Source organism: Bos grunniens, chromosome 20 (assembly GCF_055505025.1).
Source record: "Bos grunniens cultivar Pamir isolate PY7600 chromosome 20, Bosgru_T2T1.0, whole genome shotgun sequence".
Lineage (NCBI taxonomy): Eukaryota > Metazoa > Chordata > Mammalia > Artiodactyla > Bovidae > Bos > Bos grunniens.
Genome location: NC_141184.1, coordinates 7847856 through 7864924, shown reverse-complemented (window position 1 = coordinate 7864924; position 17069 = coordinate 7847856). Strand labels below are relative to the sequence as shown.

The 17069-nt window shown below is 45.0% G+C and overlaps 1 protein-coding gene across 6 annotated transcripts in view; it reads left to right on the top strand.

The window, feature by feature from the left end:
* Nucleotides 1–17069, top strand: part of SEMA5A (semaphorin 5A) — a 567470-nt gene that overhangs the window by 377448 nt on the left and 172953 nt on the right. The gene's annotated exons all lie outside the window — the stretch shown is intronic.

Sequence of the window (17069 nt, the reverse complement as noted above, 5' to 3'; positions counted from 1 at the left end):
TTCTTGCCTGGAGAATCCCAGGGACAGGGGAGCCTGGTGGGCTGCCATCTATGGGGTCGCACAGAGTCGGACCCGACTGAAGCGACTTAGCAGCAGTGGCAGCATCAGAGATAATAAATATTAGTAGCAAATAGCTGATTATAAATAGATGTAATGACTATGAACTCCCCAATGCCTGATTCAATATCTGACTTTAGAGCCAGAGAGTAAATACTTGTTGGCTGAGTGCACCTGGGGCTGTGGTTCCTGATTGCTGACACCTACCAGCCTCCTGTCTCCTGTCTCTCCTGACTCTGACCATCTGCCTCTGAGCTTTCCCTGCTCCTCTCTGGGCTGGCCTCTCCTGGCCGTCCTGTCTTGCTGCAGCCACATCCAAGTCCCCCAGGTACATTCCTGTCACTGCCCAATCCGTGGTACCCCCAGGGGTCAACAAGACCCAAGGTCCCTGGGAGGCCATCACTCAGCTAACAGCTGCTCACATGTTATGATAGGCAGAGCTCCGGTCTTTGTTTTGGACATTTTCACACTTTTTTTTTTTTTTGGCTATCATTTCTCTGTTGAGGAAGGGAAACTTTATCAGCAGGGGAGGTGTGGAGGCTGGTACCTCTGAACCATGGTCAGCAGAATTTCTGATTTCAGATCCACTGTTGTGATTAAATTCTCTGTAGGATAATTTGCCTGTCCACAGAGGGAGTGTCTTTCCATGACTGGATTAATTAGTCATAGAGGGGACATGCATAGGGTGACCAGTACAGCAGTCACATACATTTTTCATTTGCCTCTGCCAGTCCTGTGCCAGGCGTCTTCCTTCTCAGCCTCCTGCCAAGCAACAGCCGGATACCAACCAACTCCATCTCCTCAGGCCACACCGTCAGTGGCAGTTCGGACCGTGGGGGTGTTTGTTTCATTTCTTTCCTAGCATTGCTGGAACAAAGTACCACAGACTGGGTAGCTTAAAACAGAAATGTGTCTTCTGAGAGTTATGAGGGTGAGAAGTCCCAGACCAAGTTGTTGGCAGCCCATGCTCTTTATGAAGACTCCGGGGAGGACCCTTCCCCACCTCTTTAGTTCTCAGCTTCCCTCGGCTTGTGGCAGCATCACTCCAGGCTTTGCCTCTGTTTATGTGGCCTCGCCCCATGGTCCCATGTCCTCATTTGGCCGTCTTCATTTCTTCATATGAGAACACCAATCGTATTGGATGTGAAAGTGAAAGCCGCTCAGTCGTGCCAGACTCTTTGCAACCCTGTGGACCATACAGTCCATGGAATTCTCCAGGCCAGAATCCTGGAGTGGGTAGTCTTTCCCTTCTCCAGGAGATCTTCCCCAACCCAGGGATCAAACCCAGGTCTCCAGCATTGCAGGCAGATTCTTTACCAGCTAAGCCACAAGGGAAACCCAAGAATACTGGAGTGGGTAGCCTTTCTCTTCTCCAGTGGATCTTCCTGACCCAGGGATCGAACTAGGGTCTCCTGCGTTGCAGGTGGATTCTTTACCAACTGAGCTATCAGGGAAGTCTATTGGATTAGGGGCCTACCTCATTCCAGTATGGCTTCACCTGTACTAATTATATCAGTCATGACCTTATTTCCAAATAAGATCACATTTATAGATACCAGCATATCTTTGGGCGGAGCTGGGGGTAGGGAGGAGAAGGCAATGGCACCCCACTCCAGTACTCTGGCCTGGAAAATCCCATGGGTGGAGAAGCCTGGTAGGCTGTAGTCCATGGGGTCGCTAAGAGTCTGACACGACTGAGCGACTTCACTTTCACTTTTCACTTTCCTGCATTGGAGAAAGAAATGGCAACCCACTCCAGTGTTCTTGCCTGGAGAATCCCAGGGATGGGGGAGCCTGGTGGGCTGCCGTCTATGGGGTCGCACAGAGTCAGACACGACTGAAGCGACTTAGCAGCAGCAGCAGCGGGGGCGGAGGGGGGGATACAATGCAACCCCTAACAGTGCCCTAAACAGGAAATACTCAAATGTTGAAATCTTAAACTCTGGCGTTCCATTTTCCAGTGACACTCTATTTCTGTGCGGCCACTAAACCCTCTGGGCACTCAGTGCCCCCATCTCAGCAGTATCCTCCTCACTCTTGGCAAACAATGTTGCCTTCTTGTTCCCAGTGGGCATCAGAAGTCATCGAGGAGGGCTCAGGGGACAGTCCTCTTTGCCCAGGGCCGAGCTGGCCTGCACCTCTCTCCTCCTTCCGTGCTCCAGAGCACTGGTGAGGAGAGTCTGTCCACTTAAGCCTGTGCTTTATCCGCTGTGCATCTGTCCTCCAGCCTACATCTCTGGGGAAGGAGTCCCTCTCTCCTAGGCAGCCTAGGAGATGTGGATTTCATCTCGCATATTCTCTCTCTGAATTATTCCCTCAACGGACTGTAGAGAAACCCTGGCAACAATGAGCACTCACCCTCAGGTCAAGAGAAGTGCAAAGGATGCTCTTCAGGATGTGGGAACATGTAGAGAGAACATGAAAAGTCATGACCCTTCAGTGACCCCAGTCTCTGTGCTTCAGGGGCCCTCTTCTAGGCAAAGGGTGGCATCAAGATGACCAGGGTGATGTCCTGCCAGCCTACAGAAAGCCCTTATGAAGGACCTGTGAAGCCTCTGATCTTCCCCATTGTTCTTGTTCAGTCACTCAGTCATGTCTGACTCTTTGTGACCCATGGACTGCAGCCCGCCAGGCTTCTGGGTCCTTCACTATCTCCTGGAGCTTGCTCTAACTCATGTCCATTGAGTCGCTGATGCATCCAACCATCTCATCCTCTCCTGTCCCCTTCTCCTCCTGCCTTCAGTCTTTCCCAGCATCAGAGTCTCTTCCAGTGAGTTGGCTCTTCATATCAAAGGACTGCAGCTTCAGCATCAGTCCTTCCAGTGACTATTCAGGGCTGATTTCCTTTAGGATGGACTGGTTGGATCTCCTTGCTGCCCCTCCCAGAGACCCAGCATCCCTTCCTGGTATAGTTTCAACAACCTGCGCTGAGCAAGCTAAGTGCCCTGAGTCTAATACCAGAGTTCCAGGCAGGAGTCTTATGTCTTCTGACACCACCAACACTAAGAGTGTCCACCAATGGGTAGCCTCCCACCTGCACCTTTGCAAGACCTGCGTGGTGGCCGCGCCATCGGCTGTCAGCAGGGGCTGACGAAGAGAGGAGAGCAAGGCTGGCTGTGGCACCTTCCTGGAGTTTCCTCTTTCCTCCCTGTGTTATCTGGCTTTTCCTGCTCTTCAGCCCTGAGTCCTCTCCTCTGCGCACATGCCTTCTAGGTGCCCTTTCAGGAGGAGCATGCAACTCCCTGCATACGACTGCCCTCCTCAATGGACTCCTTCCCACACACTGTTTACACTGTTCTGACTTCCCCTGAGTTTTGCCTTTTCCCTAATTCCTATTATTCTGTAGCTCCAGTCAGTTGTAGTTTCCCTGAGAATTGGTGGGTCCCTTTCATTCCTTCCCCATGGTCGATGTTCAGGATTGTATTCACCCCACAACACTGGAGTTCGTGGTCCTTCTCCTGCTCAAGACCCTCTCGAGTCCCCGTTTCAGCTGCAGAGAAGGTGGAGACGCCATTGGCCGGCCTCCACTGCCTGACTGTCCTCACTCCTGCCCACCCCTTGCTCCTTCTGCTTTAACCTCTTATATGCTGCACCTGGCCCTGGCCCTTCCTCTCTGCCAGGGATCAGCATTGTCTGTGAAGGGCCAGAGAGGAAATACGTTATCCATATGGCCTTTATTGCAGCTTTTCAATGCTGCCATTGAAGCATGAGAGCGGACATGGCCATTGTGTACATCTATGCTGTATGACTGCAGCCATGAAATTAAAAGACGTTTACTCCTTGGAAGGAAAGCTATGACCAACCTAGACCACATATTAAAAAGCAGAGACATTACTTTGACAACAAAGGTCCATCTAGTAAAAGCTGTGGTTTTTCCAGTGGTCATGTATGGATGTGAGAATTGGACTATAAAGAAAGCTGAGCACTGAAGAATTGATGCTTTTGAACTGTGGTGTTGGAGAAGACTCTTGAAAGTCCCTTGGACTGCAAGGAGATCCAACCAGTCCATCCTAAAGGAGATCAGTCCTGAGTGTTCACTGTAAGGACTGATGTTGAAGCTGAGACTCCAATACTTTGGCCACCCGATGCGAAGAGCTGACTCATTTGAAAAGATCCTGATTCTGGGAAAGATTGAGGGCAGGAGGAGAAGGGGATGACAGAGGATGAGATAGTTGAATAGTATCACCGACTCAGTGGACATGTGTTTGGTTAGGCTCCGGCAGTTGGTGATGGATAAGGAGGCCTGGCGTGCTGCGGTTCATGGGGTCGCAAATAGTCAGACACGACTGAGCAACTGAACTGAACTGAACACTGTATGCTCACAAAACTTTATTTATAACCAGTGGGTAGGTCTAGGCTGTGGTCTATAGGGTGCTGACCCCTGTACTATCTGGAGAACTCTTTGCCTCAGACAGTCCATGTGGGCAATGGCTTTATTTCTATCTAGTCTTTGCTCTGATGTGCCTTCTCAATGGGACCTTGGCCCTGACCATCTTATTTGACATGACCCCCCTGCTTCATCTGGGGCTTCTCTGGTGGCTCAGATGGTAAAGAATCAGCCTGCACTGCAGGAGACCTGGGTTTGATCCCTGGGTCAAGAAGATCCCCTGGAGAAGGGAATGGCTGCCCACTCCTGTATTCTTGCCTGGAGAAACCCATGGACAGAGCCTGGCGGGCTACAGTCCAGGGGTCATAAAGTGTCAGACAAGACTGAGTGATTAATGCTTTCACCTTCCCTCCTCCATCCAGCCCTCTTGATTCCCTTAGCTGTGTTCAACTTTGATCCTCCTTTAGTACTTGTCTCCTGTCCTCTGCTGGAATGAAGCTTCTCCAGTGGCCATTCTTATTTCCTTTGGCCACTGATGTATCCCAGATCTTTCAGCGTTAATGGGCTCATAGGAAGCACCCAATACATCACTTTTTAATAAATGAGTTAGTAGATTAGTAGTTTACATCTTTGTTTCCTCATCCATGAGTGTATGAATTCCTTGAGGGCAGCATTTAGATGGGATCAATTTCTGTGCACTCAGCATTTCATGTACTGCCTGAAATACAGTTGAGACTCCATCCATATTTGTTGAATGAGTTGGAGATAAGCACATTTCATAAGCAGCAGAAATATGAATTTTGTTGTTAACAAAGGGAACATGTCATTGTTAGTTGTAACCCAGAATTTAAAACATAGAGATTTGTATATTTGAAATGGATGCAGGTCTGGACATTTAAAGAATCTTCCTTTACCACCTATTTCAACTCCCACTTTTAGCCATTATGTATTTCATCAGTTATCAAAGGCAGCATGATCGATTGGATAATATTCTGGCAGAATTTGAAGCATTGAGTTATATGTTTGGTCGTATAAGTTTCAAAATCAGATTTTTCTCTCTGTGCCAAAATCACTCTTAAAGCAAATTTATGTGTTTAGTGCATTAAAATACTAGTCGTTAATAACCCTTATTAAATGATTACTGTAAAGCAGGATAATAAATGTTTCATAGTCGATGCTTAAAATAGAGAAGCTGTAAAACTTGCCTTTAAGAAACTGGTAATCAAATCGGGGAAATAGTCAACCCATGAAAGGGGGGGAAATAGCATATCCAAATTAATGTTGTACAAATTGAGTTTGTGGGTTCTGAGGGAACTGCTTGCTTGCACATGGACTGAAACCTCGGAGAGAATGTGAAAAAAGAATCCATCAGTGAGCTTTATGAACTCAACATGAACATCTCCCAGGGCATAATCTCACTGGGATGCAGCACCCTGCTTCTTTTCTTTCTTGGAGACAGCATCTGTCTCTCTCTTGGGTTCTCTCACAATTTCTGCAGCTCCCCCATTCTCTGAGAGTCCAGCCTTGACCTCACTGTGAAGGAAAACACACTTGAAATCCATAGAGTCGTTTTTATGAGCTATTGTGTTTCTAGTTTAGAAAACTGTTTCTGTAACCATCACAAGCTCTCCTGGTTTGAAATACTTTATTGATGTTACCCACATTTAAATAGACTCTTTGAGGTCTTTAAAATACAATGATTAACCTCCTACTAATTAAAGATAATTTACTTGGAGAGAGAAAAATCCCTTCTGTGCTTAACTCTAAGGGGGAATTGTTTCTGCTTATCATGAAGACAGGTGCTTTGTGGAGCTTGGCACTTCTTCCCGGGAGCAGACACCACTTCTTGGGGATGCAGACGTGGCTGGGATAGGGTGATCCTGTTGGGTTCCATCCTGGGGACAGTGAGATCACTTTTGGCACAATCTATAGACTGCAGGGAGATCCAACCAGTCCATTCTGAAGGAGATCAGCCCTGGGGTTTCTTTGGAAGAAATTATACTAAAGCTGAAACCAGTACTTTGGCCACCTCATGCGAAGAGTTGACTCATTGGAAAAGACTCTGATGCTGGGAGGGATTGGGGGCAGGAGGAGAAGGGGACGACAGAGGATGAGATGGCTGGATGGCATCACTGACTCGATGAACGTGAGTCTCAGTGAACTCCGGGAGTTGGTGATGGACAGGGAGGCCTGGCGTGCTGCAATTCATGGGGTCGCAAAGAGTCGGACATGACTGAGCGATTGATCTGATCTGATCTGATAGAGTGCAGTCCCCAAAGGTGTAAATCTTCTGAGTTAGGCTCTCCCTGTACAGACGAGATTTGCTAAAGCAGAAAATTCATGAGTAGAACCAGAGTTCACAGAATAAGCAAAGCAAAGACAAGTAGGGCCTGAACATGGAGTGTGTTTGTTTTAGGAGATCTGTAGTGTTTATCAAGGAAAATAAGCTCGGTAAAACCCAGAACAAAAGACACTGATGTATATAGTCTGAAGCCTAGTTTTGTCATTTTATCAGACAGCATCTGGGCAAATGCTTAAAAGGGGTGTCCTTATGAACAATGGACCCTGTTCAGCAGTGCAGCTGAAAGACTAAACCCTGACCACTGACTCAAGAAGTTTAAACTTGTTAGGGTGATGGCATGTGGACTTAGAGCTTGGGAGCAAAGTCATGTGACATGAGACACAGCATGACCAAATGCCATTTTCTAGTTTTCAGGCTTAATCAAGCCAATCAGAAGGCATTGTGGGCAGATGGTCTACCTTGAGGGGGATGGATGTATCTTGGAAATAGTGTTGTAAATCAATTCTGATTATCTTTATAAAGTCAGAAAAGAGTTTAAAGAAATGGCCTCCCTGCATATCATCTGCCTGTCTGTGTACCTGCTGGAGTCTCTGGTACATCCAATTATTATTCCATGCACAAGGAGTGGTGATGCTGACTATTTATAACTTGCCAGGTAGATGGGAGGCTCCATTTATGTGTCTTCTGGAAATCTCTGCACAACACCCCCCCACCACAAGGGAGACGGCACTGTCTCCATTTAGAGATGAGCGAGCTGGGTCAGAGGAATCAGCCTCCTGAACCAGGGCCTCATGGCTGATGCATGTGTAAGCTAGTAATTGAAGACAGATCCTCCTCCTTCTGTAGGCTCCCAGCCTCCCCTTTGGATAATTGACTTCTTGGGAAACACCACCATCATGAGCTGCCCCCATCTCTCTCCAGATGTCCAGATTTTTATGCACAAGCTGCCATGGTACAGCGATATGGAGACAGTGGACATGGTGGCTGGTGTTTTCTGGATTGGTGAAAACTTGAGAAAGGAGGTAGAATGAGCTGGGGTTATTAAACCCAAGGCAGAAAAGTCTGTATGATTATTTAGCACACCCCTTTATGCATGCAGAAGTCTGGTAGGTGACAGGAAGGAACCAATTGTTGTGGTTGCTGCTGCTGCTACTGCTGCTGCTAAGTCACTTCAGTCATGTCCAACCCTGTGCGACCCCATAGACGGCAGCCCACCAGGCTCCCCCATCCCTGGGATTCTCCAGGCAAGAACACTGGAGTGGGTTGCCATTTCTTCTCAATGCATAAAAGTGAAAGTGAAAGTGAAGTCACTCAGTTGTGTCTGACTTTTAGCGACCCCATGGACTGCAGCCCACCAGGCTCCTCCGTCCATGGGATTTTCCAGGCAAGAGTACTGGAGTGGGGTGCCATTGCCTTCTCCGATTCTTGTGATACTCTCTAAAAATAGTGGTGTGTTCTGTCCTGGTCCTTGAGCACTGAGTTCCTGAAAGTTGGGCAATCACAGAATCCCTTCAGGCGAATGTTGCAGGCTCTCTACTTGGCAATAAGGCATTTTTTCACCAAACTCAAGTTTGGCCACTTGCCCCTAAAGAATCCAATCCTGAGAGAGACAGGTGTTGAGTGAAAGGAAAGATAGCTTTATCAAGGAAGTCAGCAGTCCTGGGGAGAAGGTGGACTCATGTCCCAAAGAACCAACTCTCCACTCCCCATGTCTTGCTTGGAGATTTTATAGGAAAAAGAGGAGGAGAAGGTTGCCGTGTATATGGTCAGCTCAAGGACCTTCTGCTGACTGGTGGGTGTTGAGGTAAGCTGTAGTCAACATCATTGACCTTCTGGTTCCAACCGGTCTGGGGTCTCTGTGCTTGTGGGCAGCATACAGTTAACTTCTCCCATTTGGCAGGGGTTTCAGCATCTGCAAGACAGCTCAGAGGATATATCTGAGAATATTATCTCTAGCCCTGGAAGAGGAACTAAAGGTCTTTAACTTTGCCTTAATGTCATGTATGGATGTGAGAGTTGGACTGTGAAGAAAGCTGAGCACCGAAGAATGGATGCTTTTGAACTGTGGTGTTGGAGAAGACTCTTGAAAGTCCATTGGACTGCAAGGAGATCCAACCAGTCCATTCTGAAGGAGATCAGCCTTGAGATTTCTTTGGAAGGAATGATGCTAAAGCTGAAACTCCAGTACTTTGGCCACCTCATGCGAAGAGTTGACTCATTGGAAAAGACTCTGATGCTGGGAGGGATTGCGGGCAGGAGGAGAAGGGTACGACAGAGGATGAGATGGCTGGATGGCATCACTGACTCGATGGACGTGAGTCTCAGTGAACTCTGGGAGTTGGTGATGGACAGGGAGGCCTGGCATGCTGCAATTCATGGGGTCGCAAAGAGTCGGACACGACTGAGTGACTGATCTGATCTGATAAATATGAATATATGTAAATGATGATCTATAGTTTGATGATTAGCAACCAAGTGATAGGCACATGGCAGGCATCACCCTTGACTTTTCACAATGATACTGTTGTTGTTGTTCAGGGTGCTAAGTCATGTCCAACAAAATAATACTAAGTATCGGGTATTGTTATTACCATTCTAAGGGGCTTCCCAGGTGGCTCAGTGGGTAAAGAATCTTCCTGCAATGCAGGAGATGCAGGCAGATGAGAGTTTGATCCCCAGGTTGGGAAGATCCCTGGAGGAGGGCATGGCAACCCACTCCAGTATTCTTGCCTGGAGAATCCCATGGACAGAGGAGCCTGGTGGGCTACAGGCCAGAGGGTCACAAGGAATCAGACACGACTGAAGCGACTGAGCACACATTCTAAATGGGGGAAACTGAGAACTTGTGCTGTTACATAATCTGGCCAATTCTTACTGCCAGTAGGTGGAAGTATTGAGCCATGTATACATACACCTCAATCCTATACATATGCATGTAACACACTCAAAACATACACACACAAACATGTATATCTATCCATCTATCTGTATCTACTGATCTATCGATCCATCTACCTAGTCTTTTCCTAGAAATCTTAAGGAAAGAATTTTAGTATGTCAATGTCTTTTAAACCACTTTTTACTTAATTAAATTTTAGTTTCATTATCCAATCTTAATAAACACATAGATGAAGTTAGCTTTACTTTGGAACCCTCTGCTGCACATTTCCATGTAGCTGTGATAGGGAAACAATCTTCAAAAGAAAGAGAGGACCTGAAAATCTAGGAATATGCACAGAAATTATTTAGGTGGTAACTGATATCAAAAAATTATAGAACTGAAACCTCTGTCTCACTGAATGTCATGTCTAAATATTGTTTCCATTAGCTCCTTTATTTTTGTGAAATGGCTGGCTATTTTAAGAACTCAACCTGGCTTTATTTATGTTTCTCAAAGTCTGATCACCTTTAATATATGCATGTTTGATTACTCATTTTCATTATGTGAAGTTCTACTTGTTGTTGTTCAGTCACTAAGTTGTGTCCGACTCTTTGTGGCCCCATGGACTTCAGCACGCCTGGCTCCTCTTTCTCCCACTATCTCTGGGAATTTGCTCAAATCAATGTCCATTGAGTCAGCGATGCTATCTAACCATCTCCCTCTGTCATCCCCTTCTCCTCTTGCCCTCAATCTTTCCCAGCATCAGGGTCTTTTCCAATGAGTCGACTCTGCATCAGGTAGCCAAAGTATTGGAGCTTCAGCCTCAGCATCAGTCTTTCCAATGAATATTCAGAATTGATTTCCTTAGAGTTGAGTGGCTTGATCTCCCTGCATCCAAGGGATTCTCAAGAGTCTTCTCCAGCATCACAATTCAAAAACATCAATTCTTCAGAAGGTCTACTAAATACAAATTATTCACAAGGAAAGCAAAAGGAAATCATGAAATAAAAATTGTAGCCTTCATTTATTGGGAGGGTATTTTGTATCAGCCTTTTTCTTTCCTAGGCTGAATAGTTGTTCAGGATGAAGGAACATTCTGGATGTCAGTTGTTCAGCCCAGGGTTTTAAGCCTGCTAGATATTTTCTAGTCTGCCTTTCCCTTTGATTGCAAAAAAATTAAAACTTTGATAGATTTTTATTCTCGTAAGATTTTTATAGAGTTGGAAAATCAGAATTCCTCCCTATCTTTAATGTCCATTCTCATCGGTTTAGACAAATATTTCTATATCAAGAGCCTCTCAGTGGTCCAGTCAGTCATTAGATTGGACCACTGAGCCTGGTGCCCCTCCAGACTGGTGCAATAGGCTATGGAGCAGAGAGAAGACCAAGTGGAAGGATCCATCTGGCAGTTTAGAGTTTGGTTGTACATGGTCAGAAACCCCTCAAAAATATTGATGCTTTTGTCCTTCTTACAACTCAAGTTTATTTATATTGCTTGGGTCCCTACTCAGTGTTCACATCTTCATGGCCACTATTATGTCAGTAAATGTACAAAATAAAAGTGCTTATATCATGAAACATAATTCCCCTTTTAACAAATTTGGAGAATACTCTGTAATCTGTTACTTGATATGTTTTACAAACATGAGGGGGAAAAACAGCTTCTCCATGCATATATTTGATAATAAGCTGACAAATACCTGTGTCTGTTTTTATTCTGAATTAGCAAAACTACTATTCATTTGTAGCTTGATAATGATGACGAATAAAAGACCTGTCTTTCATGCACCCACATTCACTGTAGACAGGAAGGCCACTGACTGATTTCTAAACTTGTTCAGTTCACTCAGGAGTGAAAGATACTAGCTTATGGTGAATCACATTTTAACAAGAGACAGGACTTAAATAATGGAAGGGAAACAATATGCATTTTATTATACCGCCAGGTGAGATTCAAGTACTGCCTACCTCCAGATTTCTATCTATAAAGGCAACAGCTCCTTGGCTTTCTATTTAACAGCTATCACTGCTTTTCCACTATCTTTGGCAAAGGAACAGGATGTTGGCTGAGTTTTAAAAGGCTCTGGAACTTCCTGATATGACAGCAGGTCACCCATCGGAACCCATCATCCCCCTGAAGGGATGTGAGGCTGCAGGATGTGTTTCCAACTGTAGCTTAGCTCCTTGACTAAAATATCTGTAAGATGTGGTGGGTTAGAGAAACACATGACAACGTTGTTGTTTTTGTCATTCAGTTGCTGAGTCATGTCTGACTCTCTGCAGCCCCACAAACTGTAGCCCACCAGGCTCCTCTGTCCTCCACTATCTCCCCAGGTTTGCTCAAGTTCATGTACAGTACTGCATTCCAGGTACAAATTCTTCCCTTGTTTTCCCAGTAGGAAAGAAATCTATTTGCACATTTCTATCTAAAAAGCTCTATGTCACCCTATCATAAAATGGGTTAGAGTGGTGTGGAGAGACATAGGAGGTTCTCCAGGGAAAGAGGAACCCATGGGCAAGTCTGCTAGGCCTGACTCAGTACTCCTCTTTTATGAGAAATCTGGGTGAGACTGTTCAGTAGGGTGGACGATGAGCATGGATAGATGCTCTCATGATCCCTGGTGCATGCGCCCGTGCTCTGGTGGACATCACTGGAAGCATCTTCTCCAGAATTGAGGCAAATGCTTCCCACACTATTCTTGTTTAATGAGCTCTGGGATTCTTGACTCCTTCCTCCAACTTTTCTTTCTGTGGCATCCTTGATGTCTCTGATAGCTGCAGAGTAAAGATTTATCAGAGCATCCCTCTTCCCCTCTGGTCTGTTCTCAGACCCTCCTCGTCTTGGTCCTGAGTAAAACCCAGCCACCACTGTGGTTTCTGAAACATTGCCTAGAGTTCCAAGACCTGTTCTTCAATGTTGTTGAAGTAACTGTTCTCTCGCAGCCCGTTATGTTTTCAGTGAAGTGTAATGGTCCATGTATAGGCTTTGTGGTCAGACCATCTAGACTCAGGACATAACCTCCTCTTGGATGCTGGTTGTGTGAACTTGGTCGGGTTCCTCTGGGCTGTAGTGTCTTCATCTATGAAACTGGATGGGTAACACAAGCATTTCCTTCTATGATTCCTGGGAGTTTCCTGAGCTTCTGAAAGAGAAGCACCTAGCCTGGAGCCTTATACAAGAGTTTAGCACTCAATAGAGATTTTAGAGTTTTTAATTTCAATAGAGATTGGGCTTCCCTGGTGGCTCAGATGGTAAAGAATCTCCTTCAATTCAGGAGGCCTGGGTTTGAGCCCTGGGTTGGGAAGATCCCCTGGAGAAGGGAAAGGCTACCCACTCCAGTATTCTGGCCTGGAGAATTCCATGGACTGTATAGTCCACCGGGTTGCAAAGAGTTGAACACAACTGAGTGACTTTCACTTCACTTCGGAGATTTTTTAAATTACAGACCAACTTTGAGCCGGAAGACACCAAGGCAGATCTTTTTTATGTTCTCAGCTCCTTGATTTCCTGCTCAAGGCTTCCTGGATCCTACAGATATTTCCTATGTGGTTTTCATGCTGTGTCTCCCTGAGTTACTGGCAGAAGTAGGTAGTCGTGAGGGTGCTTGATAAAGCTTGTGGACTCTGTCTCACGCCTCATCCACCCATGCTGGGAGCTATAGCTAGACACACCTATGTCTTCCTTCCATTTCTTCATTTTCCATAAGGTCTGTTGGTGATGAAGGTGGTTTTTTGTTTGTCTTCATTTCACTGAGCAAACTGCAGTCTGGTTATATGAGCCTGGGTGCAGAACCCGCTCTGCAGAGATTTAACCTTCTCTTCAGAATTAGGCATACAGGTGAATATTATCTTTAGAAACTCAATAGAGTCTTATAAATTGTTTCATATATTTGCTTTAGGGGGTCTGCTTCAGTGAGTAATTCTTCTTGGGAGACAGTGAACATGGATTCTAAACTCCCCAACTATTATGCTTTTCTTTTCAAAAACACATTCCAGGGTATTAAAGCAGACTGTACAGTAAATATGTCTGACTTCCATCTCATATGTTTTAATGCAAGCTAGGGTGTTTTTTACAATATCTGTTTTGAGTTAAAGCAAGTGATCAGCCACTATGTTTAACAGTTGATAAATTAAAATCAGTTCTTATTGAAATCTCTATTTTTAATACTTTAGTGCACATAAAACTATTTAAGAACAATATCATGAGCTAAAGAGAGAAGCACATGACATATACAATGTATAGTAGAATATTTTTACATTTTTAGAATGTGAGAAAGTGAGGGTGTTAGTTGTTTAGTCGTTTCCAACCCTGCAACCCATGGACTGTAGCCCAATTCCTCTGTCTGTGGAATTCTCCAGGCCAGAATCCTGGAGTGGGTTGCCATTCTCTTCTCCAGGGGATCTTCCCAACCCAGGGATCCAGCCCCGGGCTATGGCATTGCAGGTAGATTCTTTACCCTCTGAGCCACCAGGGAAGCTGTGAAGTTGAATGAATTTGAAACATTTTGTGATAACATCAACTCTTGATTGAAATTCAGTCGAATTTGGTTGAAAGCTGGGAGCACCTTTCAGGACAGAATAGTACTCAGCACCCTCTTCATGTCAGTCTTGGAATCAGCGTCTGTATTTCAGATCCTGAGTGAGCGAGTGAGTGAAGTCACTCAGTCGTGTCCGACTCTTTGCGGCCCCATGAACTGTAGCCTACCAGGTTCCTCCATCCATGGGATTTTCCAGGCAAGAATACTGAAGTGGGTTGCCATTTCCTTCTCCAGGAGATCTTCCCGATCCAGGGATTGAACCTGGGTCTCCCGCATTATAGACAGATGCTTTACCGTCTGAGCCACCAGGGAAGTCCTATTTCAGATCTTAGGTGAGCCCAAACCAGGCCTAATGCTTAACATTAATGGATCATCTTGTAGCCAAATCTGTTTTTAGTTGCCCTGCTGATAATATGTCTGTTGGTACAACATGATTGGATCTGACAAAGCACAAGGCCAACTGAATTGTCCTCCAAAGCCAATTGTCCCTGAAATATGCCCTGTGGATACAGTTGTGTGTATTTTTCCATTAATTTTGAAGGATATTTTCCTATTATCTTAATTGCACCATAAATTAAGGCACTTGCTGATTGAGTAGAAAACTCTCAGCAACGGAGAAAAGCATAAGAATCAAACCTGGTTATTAGAGTTTTTAAAAGATAAGTGTTAGGGCACAGCTGTGTCTGACAGCCGCTTCCCACCTAGTGCTAGTAGTAAAGAATCTGCCTGCCAGTGCAGGAGACTTAAGAGACGTTGGTTCGATCCCTGGGTTGGGAAGATCCTCTGCAGAAGAAAATGGCAACCTGCTCCAGTATTCTAGCCTGAGAAATCCTTGGACAGAAGAGCCTGGCTTGCTACAGTCCATGGGGTTGCACAGAGTCAGACACGACTGAGGTGACTTAGCACGTCATGGCATGGTGTCTGAAATGGTATCATCTTTATTATCAATAGACTCAAACAGCAAGTCATGAAGATAATGCTTTCAGTGCTGTATACAAAGTTCTGTTGACCATCTATAATAAATTCCTAAATGCCTAATGAGTGTGGTGATTAAGTAAAGGTTTGCAATAATTTGTCATTTCTAAGTCCATAATTTTGATCTAATCATGAGATCAGAAAGGCAGTGACTCCATCTCAATACCCTCTCCTTCTCTAAATGAATTCCCCAGAAATAAGAAAGTAAGAATTATCACATTTTGTAGTCCCCATAGTAACAGGAATGGCTAAAGCTGATTCAGGACACTAACCTTATAGTTTCAGTTTCCACAAATGAAAAACATTTTTAAAGTCCTTACTGAAAGCACATAATTTATGCCAAAGTCATACTCGAGTATGTAAGTAAAATCAAAGAATATTGTTTTCTTCTACACAAAGTGAAAGGGAAGTCGCTCAGTCGTGTCCGACTCTTTGTGACTCCATGGACTGCAGCCTACCAGGCTTCTCCGTCCATGGGGTTTTCCAAGCAAGAGTACTGTAGTGTGGTGCCATTGCCTTCTACACAAACATGATATTAATGCAATACCTCCATATTCTGAGTCACATTTCATGTTTTTAGTAATTTTCTCCCACTTCTTTCCCCAAATTCATATAGCTTTTATTATGGTATATTATAGTAATTGTTCTATTTTATTATTATTGCTGAGAATCTCTGTGTCTAATTTTTTTCTTTCTTTTTTTTTTTTAACCTTTATTGTTTTACAATAGGTCCTTGTTGGCCATCTATTTTAAATATAGCGTCGTGTACATGTCAGTCCCAAACTGCCAATCAGTCCCTCCCCTAACCCTTCCCTTCCAATAACCATAAGTTCATTCTCTAAGTCTGTGAGTCTGTTTCTGTTCTGTAAATAAGTTCGTCTCCCACTGTTTCTGAAGGTTATTAAGCATATACAAATAAAGTACTGTCTCTGGCTTTAAAGTGTGTTGCAAAGTTTTGCTGCTGATTTTTGATGGTATTAATGTTATGTACCTATCGAAAAGTTGTGTGTGTTAGTTACTCAGTCATGCCGAACTCTTTGTGACCCCATGGACTGAACCTTCCAGGCTCCTCTGTCCATGGGTTTTCCCAAGCAAGAACACTGGAGTAGGTTGCTATTTCCTACTCCAGGAGATCTTCCCAACCCAGGGATCAAACCTGGGTTTCCTACATTGCAGGCAGATTCTTTACCATCTGAGCCATCAGGGAAGCCTCATTATGTACCTAAGTGCTATATTAACTCGGGATGCTTATGTGTGGAATCACACTGGCTATTTCCTGTCACTTAGAACTCATGTGAGCTTCCCTAGTGGCTCAGACAGTAAAGAATCCCCTGCCAATGCAGGAGACCTGAGTTTGACCCCTTGGCTGGGAAGATACCCTGAAGAAGGAAATGGCAACCCACTCCAGTATTCTTGCCTGGAACATCCCATGGACAGAGGAGCCTGGTGGGCCGCAGTCCATGGAGTTGCAAAGAGTCAGACATGACTCAACAGCTAAACAGCAGAACTCACGCACCAGGTTCCACCAGTGGTGTAGATCATTACGGTGCTCTTTGGGCCTTGTGTTCCTTCTATAAGAACACAGTGTTAGCCACACAAAATCAAGTCTCCTTGGAATAAATACTGAGCGGGCAAGATACAAAGGAGTAGCTTGTGGATGTTTAGGCTTTTCTTCTCTCTTGCTTTTATTTTAATCATCTTTTTATTTTACATTGGAGCATAGTTTTGAGGATTCCCTCATGGCTCAGTAGGTAAAGAAATTACCTGCAATGGACCACCTGTAATGCAGGGGACTCTGATTCAATCCCTGAGTCCAGAGCATCCTCTTGAGAAGTGTATGGCAACCCATTCCAGCATTATCTGGGAAATCCCTTGGACAGAGGAGCTTGGTGGGTGATAGTTCATGGGGGTTGTGAAGAGTCAGACACAACTGAGCCGCCAAACCACCACCACCATGGTTGATTTACAGTCCTATGTTAGTTTCAGGTG